The sequence below is a fragment of the Cibotium barometz genome, chromosome 40 (genome assembly GCF_041138505.1).
Source record: "Cibotium barometz isolate CiBa-2024 chromosome 40, ASM4113850v1, whole genome shotgun sequence".
NCBI classification, from domain to species: Eukaryota; Viridiplantae; Streptophyta; class Polypodiopsida; order Cyatheales; family Cibotiaceae; genus Cibotium; species Cibotium barometz.
In genome coordinates this window covers 11,919,343-11,933,524 of record NC_141085.1, presented here as the reverse complement: position 1 = coordinate 11,933,524, position 14,182 = coordinate 11,919,343, and positions in this window count along the sequence as shown.

Genomic DNA, 14,182 nt, shown 5'->3' with positions numbered 1-14,182 from the left:
GCCGAGTACAGAGGAGCTGCTATGGCAGCATGTGAGGTAGCTTGGTTGAGAAAGCTACTTGCAGATTTGGGTCTATCAGTGGATAGACAAGTTGTCATTTTCTGTGACAACATTAGTAGTATACAGTTGGCCAGGAACCCAGTCTTTCATGCTCGTACGAAGCACATAGAGGTCCACTACCACTTCGTCAGAGAGAAGGTCTTGGCAGGAGACCTTGACCTTGTTTATGTCAGCACAGAGGATCAGGTAGCTGACATCTTCACCAAAGCATTGGGTACAGAGAAGCTCCGCAGATTCAGGGCTTCACTTGGTGTACATGAGATGGAGTTGAGCTCGAGGGGGAGTGTTGAGATATCGAGCTCTAGTGAGGCGGTGGACACTGATGACCCGCCTGGGGGATAGGCCCCGCACTTACACCACTGGCATGGTTGGTAAGATCTTGGGTGATATGCGGCCAGTGGGATGACAGGCTGTGTGACAGCCACTCTAGAGACTGGCATAGTTACAGCGCCAGCTCATTTAGTCGGGTTCACACTATAGAGAACCCGTGTATGTATTTGGTTGAGTACCTTTCATATTGTGTGTACTCTTATTCTTGTATATGGTGTGTTGAGTGTTGAGTAGAGAAGAAGAAGATTTTTCAGCCTCTCACCTTGTGTGTTCTCTATTAGGGTTTTGTGAGTGTGTGTGTGTGCTTGCAAGAGCTCAAGCTCTCTTCCCCCCTGCATCTTTTCAATGTATAGGGGAGTGTCATGCCCGAAGTAGATCAATCCACAAAGGGGAGCAAGCCCAAAGCTTTGCGGAAAGCTTCGAACTTCTCACGAGGAAGCGCCTTTGTGAAAAGATCGACGAGGTTGTCCTGTGTTGGCACATAGGCCAAGCTGATCTCTCCTGCTGAGAGTCTCTCCCTGACATAGTGATAATGCACCTCAATGTGCTTTTTGTGAGCATGAAAAACTGGGTTTCTCGCAATTGCCAATGCGCTCTGACTATCAGTGTAGATAGAGGTGGCAGACTCCTGTCCAACACCCAAATCAGCCATAAGCCGTCTGAGCCACACACACTCAACCGTAGCTGTGAAAGCTACCCTGTACTCAGCTTCACAACTAGAAGTGGCCACGGTAGGTTGCTTCTTGCTCAACCAAGATATGCATGAGCTACCGAGCATGAAACAAAAACCACTTGTGGACACTCTTGTGTTATAACAACCAGCCCAATCTGAGTCTGAAAAAGCATGTAAATCTGGCGGCAACGATCCCCCCTTGGGATAAAACAACCCAAGATGTATGGTGCCACTCAAGTAGCGAAAGATGCGTTTAACTGCCTTCCAATGCTGAGACCCTGGGCTATGCATAAACCTGCTCACCTGTGAGACTGCAAACTGAATATCCGGCCTCGTAATGCATACATAAATGAGGCAACCAACAGTTGTCTGATAGAGTGTGACATCAAAGTGATCGCCAGCATCATGAAGACTCAACTTCAAACCTGTCTCCATTGGAGTAGCAATAGGCTTGCAGTCTTCAAGGCCAAATCTCCGCAACAATGTCTCGATATACTTTGTCTGACACAAAGCAATACCTCCATCACACTGCTTAAATTGTATCCCCAAATAATGATGTAAATGCCCCAAATCTGACATCTCAAAAGAGGCATTCAAATCAGCCTTAAAATCAGTATGACTCTCATTTGGTCCTGTGAGCAGCATGTCATCGACATAGAGAGCAATGATTAGATGTACACCATCCACACGTTTAACATACAAAGTGCTTTCTGTTGGACTATTCTGAAAACCATGTGTAGTCAAATATGCATGTATCTTTTCATACCAAGCGCGTGGAGCTTGCTTTAAACCATATAAAGCCTTTTTCAGCCTGCACACTTTGTTTTCCTACCCTCTTTGAACAAAACCACAAGGCTACGATACATACACCTCCTCATGCAAATCTCCATTCAAGAACGCAGTCTTTATGTCCAACTGATGTACATTCCAACCATTATGAGCTGCCAATGCACAAATGCTACGAATGGTAGTCATACGACAAGTGGGAGCAAAGGTCTCATCAAAATCAATGCCCTTTTCTTGAGCATAACCCTTTGCAACAAGTCTAGCCTTATAGCGATCAACACTGCCATCTGGCTTTCGTTTCAACTTAAAAACCCACTTACATCCAATGACCTTTTTACCAATAGGCAAATCACACAAAGACCATGTACCATTCTTCATTATAGTATCATATTCACTTTGCATTGTAGCCAACCAATTTTCTGAATTTTGTGCCTTATCAAATGAAAGAGGTTCCTTCCTCTTCACACATACTAGACACAGCCAAAGCATAACAATCTGATGTATAAGAGGCATGCTGAAAACCTGAACAAGTACGACTAGTCATAGGTGCATCAATCTTACTATCACGAAGGTTTGCACCAGCCATTTAGGTATACCTCTAGCCTGCTCATTTTCAGCCCTATCCTCATGAATTACATCCTGTAAATCTGCATCAGAAATAGGCTGATCTATGATGTCGTTTGAAATCTGCATAGGCTGAATATTTGCCTCATTAGGACTTACATTTGAATTCCCACCTGTAAAGAGAGGCAACAATGTATCAAATACATCCCGTGAGCTCACACCTGTCTCTTTGGTACATGATAACAAAGGCTGCACAACATCTTCCACAAAAACAACATCTCGACTAATCAAGATACGCTTTGATTGTGGATGATACAATCTGTAACCCTTGCTCTCAGCGCTGTAGCCAACAAAAATGCATTTGACAGCCTTATCATCCAATTTTCTGCGTTGTTGCACAGGCACTAAAGCATAGGCCAAGCAACCAAAGACACGTAAGTGACTAATAGAAGGCTTCCTGCCATGCCAAGCTTCGTATGGAGTAATAGACTGCAAGGCCTTAGTGGGACACCTGTTGAGTACATATGCAGCACACATGACAGCCTCAAGCCAAAATGTATGTGGCAAAGCTTGGCTCTTGACCATACATCGTGCCATCTCCATAAGTGACCTGTTTTTTCTCTCAGCAACACCATTTTGCTGAGGGGTATACAATACTGTACATTGGTGTTTTATCCCACGACTAGCCAGAAATGTATCAAACTCTTTAGACATGTACTCCCCCCCTCGATCAGAACGGAGGGTGCCCACAGTACAATTGGATACATTTTCAACCATAAGAAAAAACTGTTTAAAGCACAAAAACACTTCGGACTTTGCCTTCAGTGGATATACCCATGCATGCCTTCAGTGGATATACCCATGCATGCCTCGAGTAATCATCAATGAAAGTCACGAAGTACAAGTGTTTACCAAATGACGGAGTTTGCATAGGCCCACATATATCACTATGTACAAGTTGCAATTTGCGAGTGGCCCACACATAACCATCCTTTGGAAACGCAAAACGCTACATTTTGCCCAAAATACAGCCTTCACAAACATGTTTCAATGGTGCCTCAAGATGGGGCAATGAAGCAACCATATTAAATTTTTGCAAACGCAGCAAACTAGCAAAGTTCAGATGACCAAAACGAGCATGCCATAGTTTTGCATCTGAAACTGCCTTTTCATCAGACACTGCATTTACTGAATCTTCCACACACTTGTCATAAGAATTGAGCCTATACAGCCCACGAAACAAGGTGCCAGATACAATAATCGTATCATCAGAAGTCAAATCATGAACAGTACATCTGTCATCCACAAATTTGACTACAAATCCAAGTCTAGCAATCGCAGAGACAGACAAGAGATTCTTCTTTATCCCTGGCACATACAAAGCCCAAGTGCAACCATCTAACAAGGAACTCAAAGGAAAAGCCCTGGAACCAACACCTTTTCATCAACCAACCTCACCAAAGGAGACAGTTGCATGCTCACAAGCCTCATCAATCAATATCCACTCCGCAGCATGAGACTCTAGCTTCATCATCAACAATGCCCATAAATCTCAAACCCGTAACCTCAGCGCCAACCAATGTGAAGGAGGGTCCACAACCTTCCACTTCCACTGAAAAGGAAAATCCACTAAGACAACAAAATTCAAGATATCTTAATGGTATCAAAATGCGGGTGGAGAAGCAGCTACTTGTAGCCCAAGGCTACTACAAAAGGCTACTACAAAGGCACAAATCCAATTTGGGTGCCTCGATCATCAAAGTCTCTCACTCAATGCAACACTTAGAGGCCAAGGAAAACTAAAAGTACTCCACAACACCGTGGACAAAAGCCATGCGAGTTCATTAAAGAGCTCCGACAACTCAACAAGTGTGGGTACCAAAAAGATTACTACAAGCACAAAGGTACTACCAAGGCAATATCAAAGCTTGAATTCCCAAGCGCATTAAAAAGTCCCCTGAGCCTGCAAAAAGAAAGAAACCTCAATACCAAAAGCATCAACCACCAATTTATAATGTTCATCAGAGATGGGTGCTTGTGCACGCGCTTCAGGAACAAGGGTATTATGATGATAATATCTTCATATGGTTTCTAAAATCAAACAAAATAAAGAAAGCCTCACCACCACTGACTTCAACCCCAACAATTTCACCTAAAGTTTGACAAGAATGAAAACCCAAGCAATACCAAACAAGTCACTCAACAAATACACAAGAGCTTGCGTGTTCATTCAAACCTAATGGTAACCAACCAAAAGCCCTCGACAACACTTGCGCCAAAAATTCAAGATTCCATTCCCACGTCTGCACAACAGAGACTTATGAGCACATCAAAGAGAAATACACAATGCTCTTTTCACCTCTCTGGATGTGAAGCATAAGTGCAGAAGCTATGCGGCAGACATAAGCACCTATTCTCTAAAATAGGAAAGACACAAGAACTGTTGATCGTCGCAAGGTGGTAGTAGAGAGAGAGAGAGAGAGAGAGAGAGAGAGAGAGAGAGAGAGAGAGAGAGAGAGAGAGAGAGAGAGAGAGAGAGAGAGAGAGAGAGAGAGAGAGAGAGAGAGAGAGCACAAGGGAGTCACACATTTGGCCTACCTAAAAATGATAGAATATCCCAAGCAACTCCCAACGATCTTCAGTAGCCATTACATCTTTGTTAAGCTTATGGATTACTATTCTTTTTGCTATGTTAATGTAGCGGCTGCTCCATGAGTACATATCCATACTCATGCATTGGAGGACATTTGCACCAAGGCCTCATCATCAACAACTTTCCAGGTATATCTCTAGATGGGGGGGCCATGGTGGGCGAAAGCTTGGTCAATGGTACAACCCATCACCTGGAACTTTCCTTTAAATTGCAAACCTCCCAAAACACAAGTCTTCACAACGCATGGGTCTCAAATCCTTAGTGAAGAAATCTTCGCAAGTCGACGTAATTTTTTCATGCCTCACCAACAAGTGGCCACATCAACAAGCATAGCTCCATAAGAGTCTATGTGACTCAATTCTTGTACTTTATATATATCTACTTTATTAGAGCATTTACATATACATAAAAGAAAAAATAGCACATGGGAAGAAGCATGCAGGAACATGTCCTACTCAATAACATTTGACAAGAATCTTACCTTTAAAAGAGACTTCATCGAAGGCATATTCAAATGATGAATATTGCTTCAATGAATCAAATGAGGAATTGAGAAACACAATCTCGTTCTTCTGATGATTATGTCTACGTTCCTCCGGATCCTTCCTTCTCTTCTCCCCTATTATTAAAAAAGTGAGCCAAAAAAAAACATGCTCACTAAAATATAAAAATGCAATCATTTGCAAAAAATCCCACCCCGTTAGGAATTCCCAATAAACTACTAACCTTTTCATTTACTAACTCGCCTTTCTTATTCCTTCTAGAGGAACAACGACCATTGAATGTCACTCAACATCAAAGCCATGTACAAGCTTCTCAATTCTCCCCACACAAAGGTCTTCAACGCTCACGAGAGGACATGATCGACATCAGGAAAAGGGAGGAATGTTAACCTATTCCTAGGGTTAACAAGAGTTACTGCCATTATCTTACATCAAGGAGTCAAGGTAGATACACCAAAAGGTCATACATTCAAGATATGAAGCAATGGTGTCCAAATCTACAATTTGGATAGGCGCCTGTAATGGTCCGATGGAATACTTAAGGCGATTCCCGCTTCAGGAGCATGCGGTAGCAAGTTAGGATAAAGTCCCAAGTGATATACCTCATGGATATATTATGAGAAGAGTCATTGTAATAGAATTAGGCCTCTTATGAGCCTAAAGTGCTTGGCCAGCCACAGTTTAAGTGAGTGTGAACACTTATGGCCATGTATATAAGTGAATATCTCTCATAATACAAGGATACTCTCCCATTGTGTAATAGAGTCTTGCTCTTGCTAATCATCTTGCTAATATCTCTCTCTAATGCATGCTAGTGATGAGTGTGTGTAAGTGATGTGAGGTGAGATGAGGGACGAGTACACGTAGTGCAATGCGATGGTGTGACAACACTCGCAGGAGACGCGGTGAAGTTGCTTCTCAAGGAGTTGTAGAGCTTGGAGACCTCAAGGGACGAGCTCGGCCATTGGAAAAATCCTTACGACAGTTGCGGTTCACCATGTTGGATGTGTTTCAAAGAGGGATAGCGTGAGCCATAACAGTGCCATAGGAACACCTTCCCCTCTCTCTCTCTCTCTCTCTCTCTCTCTCTCTCTCTCTCTCGTAGGCATGAAGTAGATCTCCTCGCGCGGCAGCCTTTTATGCATGTGCAACAATGATTGTGTAGTCTCTTTTTTGAAATTTTATGAATCTAAATCCATAGGTTTTATTGTTGTTGAAACTAAAAAATATCGATGGAAGCACCTCATAGGGTACAGTCATTTGGGAGCTCAAATTTTTAGAGCTAGTAGAGCCAATAGGCTAGTATGTAATAATTTTTTTTCCATAATTTTGAAGGATTGATATTAGGAACTATTATGAATATGCCACTTGTGCATTAATGCCAAGCGTGTGATTGGTGCATTTTAGTCAAGGGAAGGTTCTCTTGAGTTAATCTTGTCATTATATTTAGAAATTTTGGTTATTATTAATTCAAAAGTGACAACAATTCAAATTTAAATAAGTCTTCTAAAATTTAGAAGTGACAATGATTCTCATTAAAGGAATCTTCTAAAATTTAGAAGGGACAAGTATGACTAGCTGGTATGCATTAAAGCTCATGCATTGAGGAAGCAATGTAGTCCCTAGTTTGCTTTCTTGCTAGTTACTATAAATGATGGAAGCTCCTGTGTTTTAAAAGATCCTCATATTGAGGATTTTGGCAAACACATCCTTGCTAATTCTCTCTAGGTCAATTGTGGGATGAGTGGTACCCCGGGAGCATTTGATCGCACCCAACAGGTCAAGAGATACACCTTGTTAGTATGGCAAAGAAGTGGACATTCATTGTCACTAGCTTGGCAACATCAGATGTTATTCTGGGAGCATCTTGGCTTACAAACCACAAATCAGTAATCCAGATAGCTAGCGATAGCCCTCGAGTTACCTCCACATAAATTGGTGGTGGTAGGTTTGTTCCTTACCATGAAGAAGGCTATTTCACACTTAGACTACAACAGCGAGGTCCCAAAGCATAGCACTTCCAGGATCTTCATCGGATCCTCAATCAATTATCCGACTCAACAAAGGTTTTAACATTATTTTATTTAGCAAGGGACGTGGTCATGTTTTTAGATTTGAGATTTTCGACATTACCCCGTTTCACATTAATTGTGCTATGGAACCCTTTGGGGTGATTTTCTTTCTAAACATAACCTCGTCTTTTGTAGCATGGCTGCTATCTCATGGTTATTTTATTTAGCAAGGTTTAGTCAAAATGTTATGTGGTGTGTTATGGTTAGGGTCTATTTAGTCTTAAACATGTTGTGGTTTACTGTCTCATGTGTCGTTATGGTTTATTGTGTTGCATGCTTCTACATGCCGGTGGCTTATGGTAATGCCGAACGTTGTGTATGTGTATTTTCTCTATTGTGTTAAGGTTAGGGCCTTATTCTATTTAGAAAAAATAAGTAGGACCATATTGTAGATGTTAACTTGTTAAGATTATCCAAAGTATAAATCTTGTCAAGTGAATGTGTGTGTGTGTGCGTGTGTATGCGCACGCGCATCCCAAACATTGTTTTTTGGGTGTAATAACTAATTTCTAGTAGAACATTAGCTTTTCTAAATGAATATAGTAAAGTATTCCAATGTTTTGGTGAACTTGGATATTTAGATCTAAAAAAAGAAATCAATGACCTAGTATGTGTGTATGATAATGAAGGCCACGTATTCTCTCCCTTGCTCTTCTAAATGCTCTCTCTCTCTCTCTCTCTCTCTCTCTCTCTCTCTCTCTCTCTCTCTCTCTCTCTCTCTCTCTCTCTCTCTCTCTCTCTCTCTCTCGGGGGTGGGGCGGTTTGTCTCGTATAGGACGAGATAGCATGAATGAGCCCTCAAGATGGGGGACGAGGGAACACATCCACAAGGAGGGGGTGTTATTCAGCGTAGAGTTAGTAGGCAGGCTCCATAAATCGGACTTGGGGCTAGAGATAGGGGAGGCGGTTGGCCCACATAGGAGGAGAGAGGCCCTACTAGGATGTGAGCATAAATGAGCACTCAAGATGGGGGAGGAGGGAACACATACACAAGGAGGGGGCTGTTATTCGGTGCAGAGTTAGGTAGAGCCTCGGTGGTAGGGAGGGCATAGGTTCTAAGGTCAAGAACCTTAGATTAAAGTTGTGGGGGGTACTTCAACTTAGCATATGATTATTAATTCCCTTTCTACATGCACTAATTAGTGCATATTCACTTTTGAGTAAATATGCAATTGTCTCACTCAAAAACTAAAAAATAAATCAAATAAGGACACCATCTCTCATGTAGTAGGTTAATTCCTAGTTCCATGAGTTTTGAGTTCAATTCTCATGTCTCGTTGTGGCATGCTCCTTCATGGAGTAGTAATGGGCTTGCCTCTCTCTCTCTCTCTCTCTCTCTCTCTCTCTCTCTCTCTCTCTCTCTCTCTCTCTCTCTCTCTCTCTGTGGATTTGCTTGCATGTGCTCATCTTTGGGTGTCTCTAGACTCTCAGTCTCTCTCTTGTCCATTCACACCCTCAAGCAATCATTAAGGCTCTCTCTACTTATTACCTTTGACCCCGTTTGTGTACTACTTGGGAGCCCACCAATAAGGAATGAATCCCCTACACTAAACTTTGCACATTCCATGAAGGAACAATGCTCATTCCATCACCTACTACTTGGGAGCCCACCAGTAGGGAATGAAGCCCCTACAATAAACCTTGCATGTAATAGGTTACCTCATCAGATGCATTGCCATCTAAAGAGCTATAAGATAAAGCTTTAGTATGACCATTTATTACTACCACAATAATAGAGTCCTTTGATTGCTTTTATTGGCACAGATAAAAGCATTGCCATCTAAAGAGCTATAAGATAATGCTTTAGTATGACCATTTATTACTACCACAGATAATAGAGTCCTTTGATTGCTTTTATCGGCACAGATAAAGCTATAAAAATTTCTTTATGCATCTATTTATGCATAAAATCCATCTTTAATGGAAATAACACTTTTATTTAAAAGAAAATCCTTTTATGCCTCTATTTATGCATAAAATCAATTTAATAGGAATAACACTTTTAAAATAAAAATTAATTTCTATTATGCATAGAAATTGAATTTATGGGATCCCACTGCCCCCTCCGCGCACCGGATTCCTAGCTTCCTCTTGCGTGGGGCAAGGTTTCCCACTCGGGGCCTTGCCCTCCAATGTCCGGACACGAGACTAAGCTGGTGGTCATTCCGAAAACCGAAATCGAGAAAATTTCCCATGCCCGAAAAATGGGGACGATTCCACCATTTTGAATTTCTTAACGAATTTTTTTAACGATGAGGTTAAGATACTGAACTAACCTTCATCTGAATAAACCAGATAGAAGGGAAACTATTACAGACTTAACTTGAAGGAATCAACGCTTTTTTTCTAATTGAATCAGGTACAGCCATTGATCTATTCATTTGAGAAGTCTTCAGGTTATTATTTAACTATTCAAGTTCTAAGTGTATTCCTATTGATCAATTTTATTATTAAGTGTATTCCTATTGATCAATTTTATTATCTAAGTGTATTCCTATTGATCAATTTTATTATTAAAACTCTACTGATTCCAGCCAGCCCATGGGTCCAACCACTAGAATTGGTAGAACTAGACAAGTACTCACGCACCCATAATTGAATACCTTTCTTAACTTTTGCTTTAGAATACAGATACGCACACACTCCTCTTTAAACTTTAATTTATAAAACAATCCATTGACAAACAATTATTGGTTAGAGATGTCATAACTCAAAATTTCCATTCAATCCTTGTTTCTCACAAAACACTTTGGACTCTCCGTTGAGACCAGTAGGTCAGCAACAACGAGATCCAGTAATAACAGATTACAATAATTTTCTCGTCCATCATACATATATATATCTTCCACGACATACGCATGGGTGTCCTAAGCACCACGAGCTCGTGCATCGCCTGGTCAGAACCCTCCAGGATCCTCCTTAGGTGTCATGGCACTTCACTCAGGGACCGCTTCGTCGGCCCTCGCCCATCGTACAGCACACCATTTTATACCATACCCAGGCTGGTGGGCAGGTTTTTGCCGCGTGAGTCGTCCTTTGAACACTCCCCGCCAACTGTTGCAACTGAACTTCCCTTAGAAAACACATATACTAAATGCTCCCTCCAGCATTCTGGCGTAAGACAGTCCTTTAAGAAAAAAGGGTTTTTATGCAAGTTTTCAGTTTTGATTTTCTTTTGAATACAATGAGTATATCTTAATTCCGTATCCCAAGACTTTTAAATCACAGGTCTGGATTCCCAAGCAGAATTCCTCGAATTCTAAATTCTTGATCAAAATCAAAGGTCTCAACTTAGTTTCAGATTCGGTGGGTGATTTAAGTGTAGATTACTGAACTGGTCACATCATCTTTTCTTGAAACTAACGAAGGAGTCTGATTCAAGGTTTTAGTCTGGAAAGGTTCTCCCTGAACTATCTTTCTCGTAGGGTAATATTTCAATTACTACTTTACTGAATTTCATTCATTGAGTATTTTACTTAACTGAATTCAAAACTAGTCACACGAATTCCTATGAGGAATAAATTAATCATTTATCTAAAATTCTGACTTCGATAGTTTTTCTGAATTTTCTCATTACCATCCTAGAGAATATGAAATGGTATAATTTTCCTTCACTCAGTATTTACTTATTCATTTTCCAATATTCATGGGATTTAAACATAGGATTAAAGAGAACTCTTATTTTGATATAAAAATTATGTATGCATCTATTTATGCATAAAATTCAACTTCTATGGAAATAACACTTTTATATAAAAGAAAAATCCTTTTATGCATCTATTAATGCATTAAAAAATTAATTTTGATGAAAGTAACACTTTTATAATAAAAAAATTCTTTTATGCATCATTTTATGCATAAAAATCAATATTGGTGAAAGCAACACTTTTGCAATTAAAAAAATTCTTTTATGCATAAAAATCAATATTGATGAAAGTAACACTTTTATAATAAAAAAATCTTTTATGCACCTATTTATGCATAAAAATCAATATTGATGAAAGTAATCCTTTTATAATAAAAAAAATTCTTTTATGCATCCATTTATGCATAAAAATCAATATTGATGAAAGTAACACTTTTATAATTAAAAAAAATTCTTTTATGCCATCTATTTATGCATGAAAATCAATATTGATGAAAGTAACACTTTTATAATAAAAAAATTCTTTTATGCATAAAAATCAATATTGATGAAAGTAACACTTTTATAATTAAAAAAAATCTTTTATGCATAAAAATCAATATTGATGAAAGTAACACTAATATAATAAAAAAAATTCTTTTATGCATCTATTTATGCATAAAAATCAATATTGATGAAAGTAACACTTTTATAATAAAAAAAATTCTTTTATGCATAAAAATTAATATTGATGAAAGTAACACTTTTATAATAAAAAAATTATCCAATATACATCTTTCTATGTATAGAATTTAAATCTAATGAAAATCACTCTTTTATTAAAAAAAATCAATATGCATCTTTCTATGCATAGAATTTAAATCTAATGAAAATCACTCTTTTATAAATAAAAAATAATCAATATGCATCTTTCTATGCATAGAATTTAAATCTAATGAAAATCACTCTTTTATAATAAAATAATAATCAATATGCATCTTTCTATGCATAGAATTTAAATCTAATGAAAATCACTCTTTTATAATAAAAAATAATCAATATGCATCTTTCTATGCATAGAATTTAATTTTAATGAAAGTAACACTTTTATAATAAAAATATTTCTACTATGCATTTTTCTATGCCTAGAATGAAAATAACACTTTTAGAATACACAAACGATGGGGATTACTCTTTTTGAATAATAAAAGATAAAACTTATTACACAAAATTTAAGAAAATTTTGCCATAATCTCCTTTGTATGGCTGACCATTTTTCAAAATTTTCTAACCTTAAATTACTTAAAAATTATCCCCAAATGGTTTAAAGTATCTAAACTAATCAAATTCCACTTTTAAAAGAGAAACAATATGAGAAGTTTAATTCTAACAATTTGATTACTTAACTAGGATAAAGAAAGGCTGAATTTAAGAATGAAGAGAGGAGGAAAGCCTTTCCAACAAGACATAGCATCAATTTATCATTTTAAAAGATAACAAAAATTAAAAAACCATTAAAAGAATAAAGAAAAAGTAGGATTTCTAACTTACATGAATTTGTGGGAGCTTTCCTTTGGCTTGATGGTTTGAGGGATCTACTCTTGTTTGCAACAAGAGTGGCCACCAATAAAAATCTAATGAAAATAATGCTTTTATAATAAAAAAAATTTCAATATGCATCTTTCTATGCATAGAATTTAAATCTAATGAAAATAACACTTTTATACTAAAAAAATTTCCAATATGCATCTTTCTATGCATAGAATTTAAATCTAATGAAAATAACACTTTTATAATTAAAAAAAATTCTAATATGCATCTTTCTATGCATAGAAATTAATTTCAATAATTATATCAGTGATATCCATGCATATTCATAGATCAATATGTACATGGAGTAAATAAAAATATTTCTTTTAAGATGCACAAATGGTGGGGATTACTCTTTTAGAATAACATAAAATAAACCTATTTTTCACAAAATTCAAGAAAATTTCACCATAACCTCCTTTGTATGGCTGACCATTTCTCAATTTTTACATTCTAATATCACTTTAAAATTAATCCCAATTTGAAGTAAAGTACTCTAATCTATTCAATTTTCACATTCTAAAGAGTAAACAATAAGAAAAGTTTAAATCAATTTATTTGTTACACATATTAGGATAAAGAAGGGCTGAATTCTTAAGGAAGAGAAGGGGGTAGCCTTTTCATCAAGGCATTATCATCAAGATTCACTAAAAAAGCAAAGAAATCAGAAAACCATAGATTAGAAATTAAAAAGTAGAGTTTTTAACTTACATAGAGTTTTGTGAGCTTTCCTTTGGCTTGAGGGATTGAGGATTCTACTCTTGTTTGGATCAAGAGTGGCCACCAATTCTTTTGAAGAGGATTTAGTAAAAAACAATTGAATTATCAAGTGAATTCAATGCATTTGGCTCTCCGCGAGGAGGAGTAGAGTAACAGTGCATAAACACTATTAAGCTTTTACAAAGGGGGAGGCTTCTATTTATAGGAAAAAGTGAGCCTCAAACCAAGCAAACTGATTCTAGAATTTTCCAGATCAGTTTGGTCAAATTTTGATCATTTTTGGGTCAGTTCAGCTTACTTTTTGGAACTAGACTTGAAATAGGAGAGAGGAGAGATGAAATATCTCATTTTATTGATTTAAAATGGAAAGCAATGATGAGAAAAAAGGTGCCTCCTTCATGAGGGGGAATCCCCACTCTCAGGTATCAAAAGTTCATTTTTAAATGTTTCCTTTGGTCCTTAGTCCACTCTTCATCTTATGTGAGTATTTACTCATTTTTGGGGGGTTTTTCTTTATTTCTTCAATTTATCTCCTCCCTATAATTGGATTAATCTTATTGGCCCCTCAGAACCTTAATCCAAAATTTTCAAAAAATCTGGACCCTT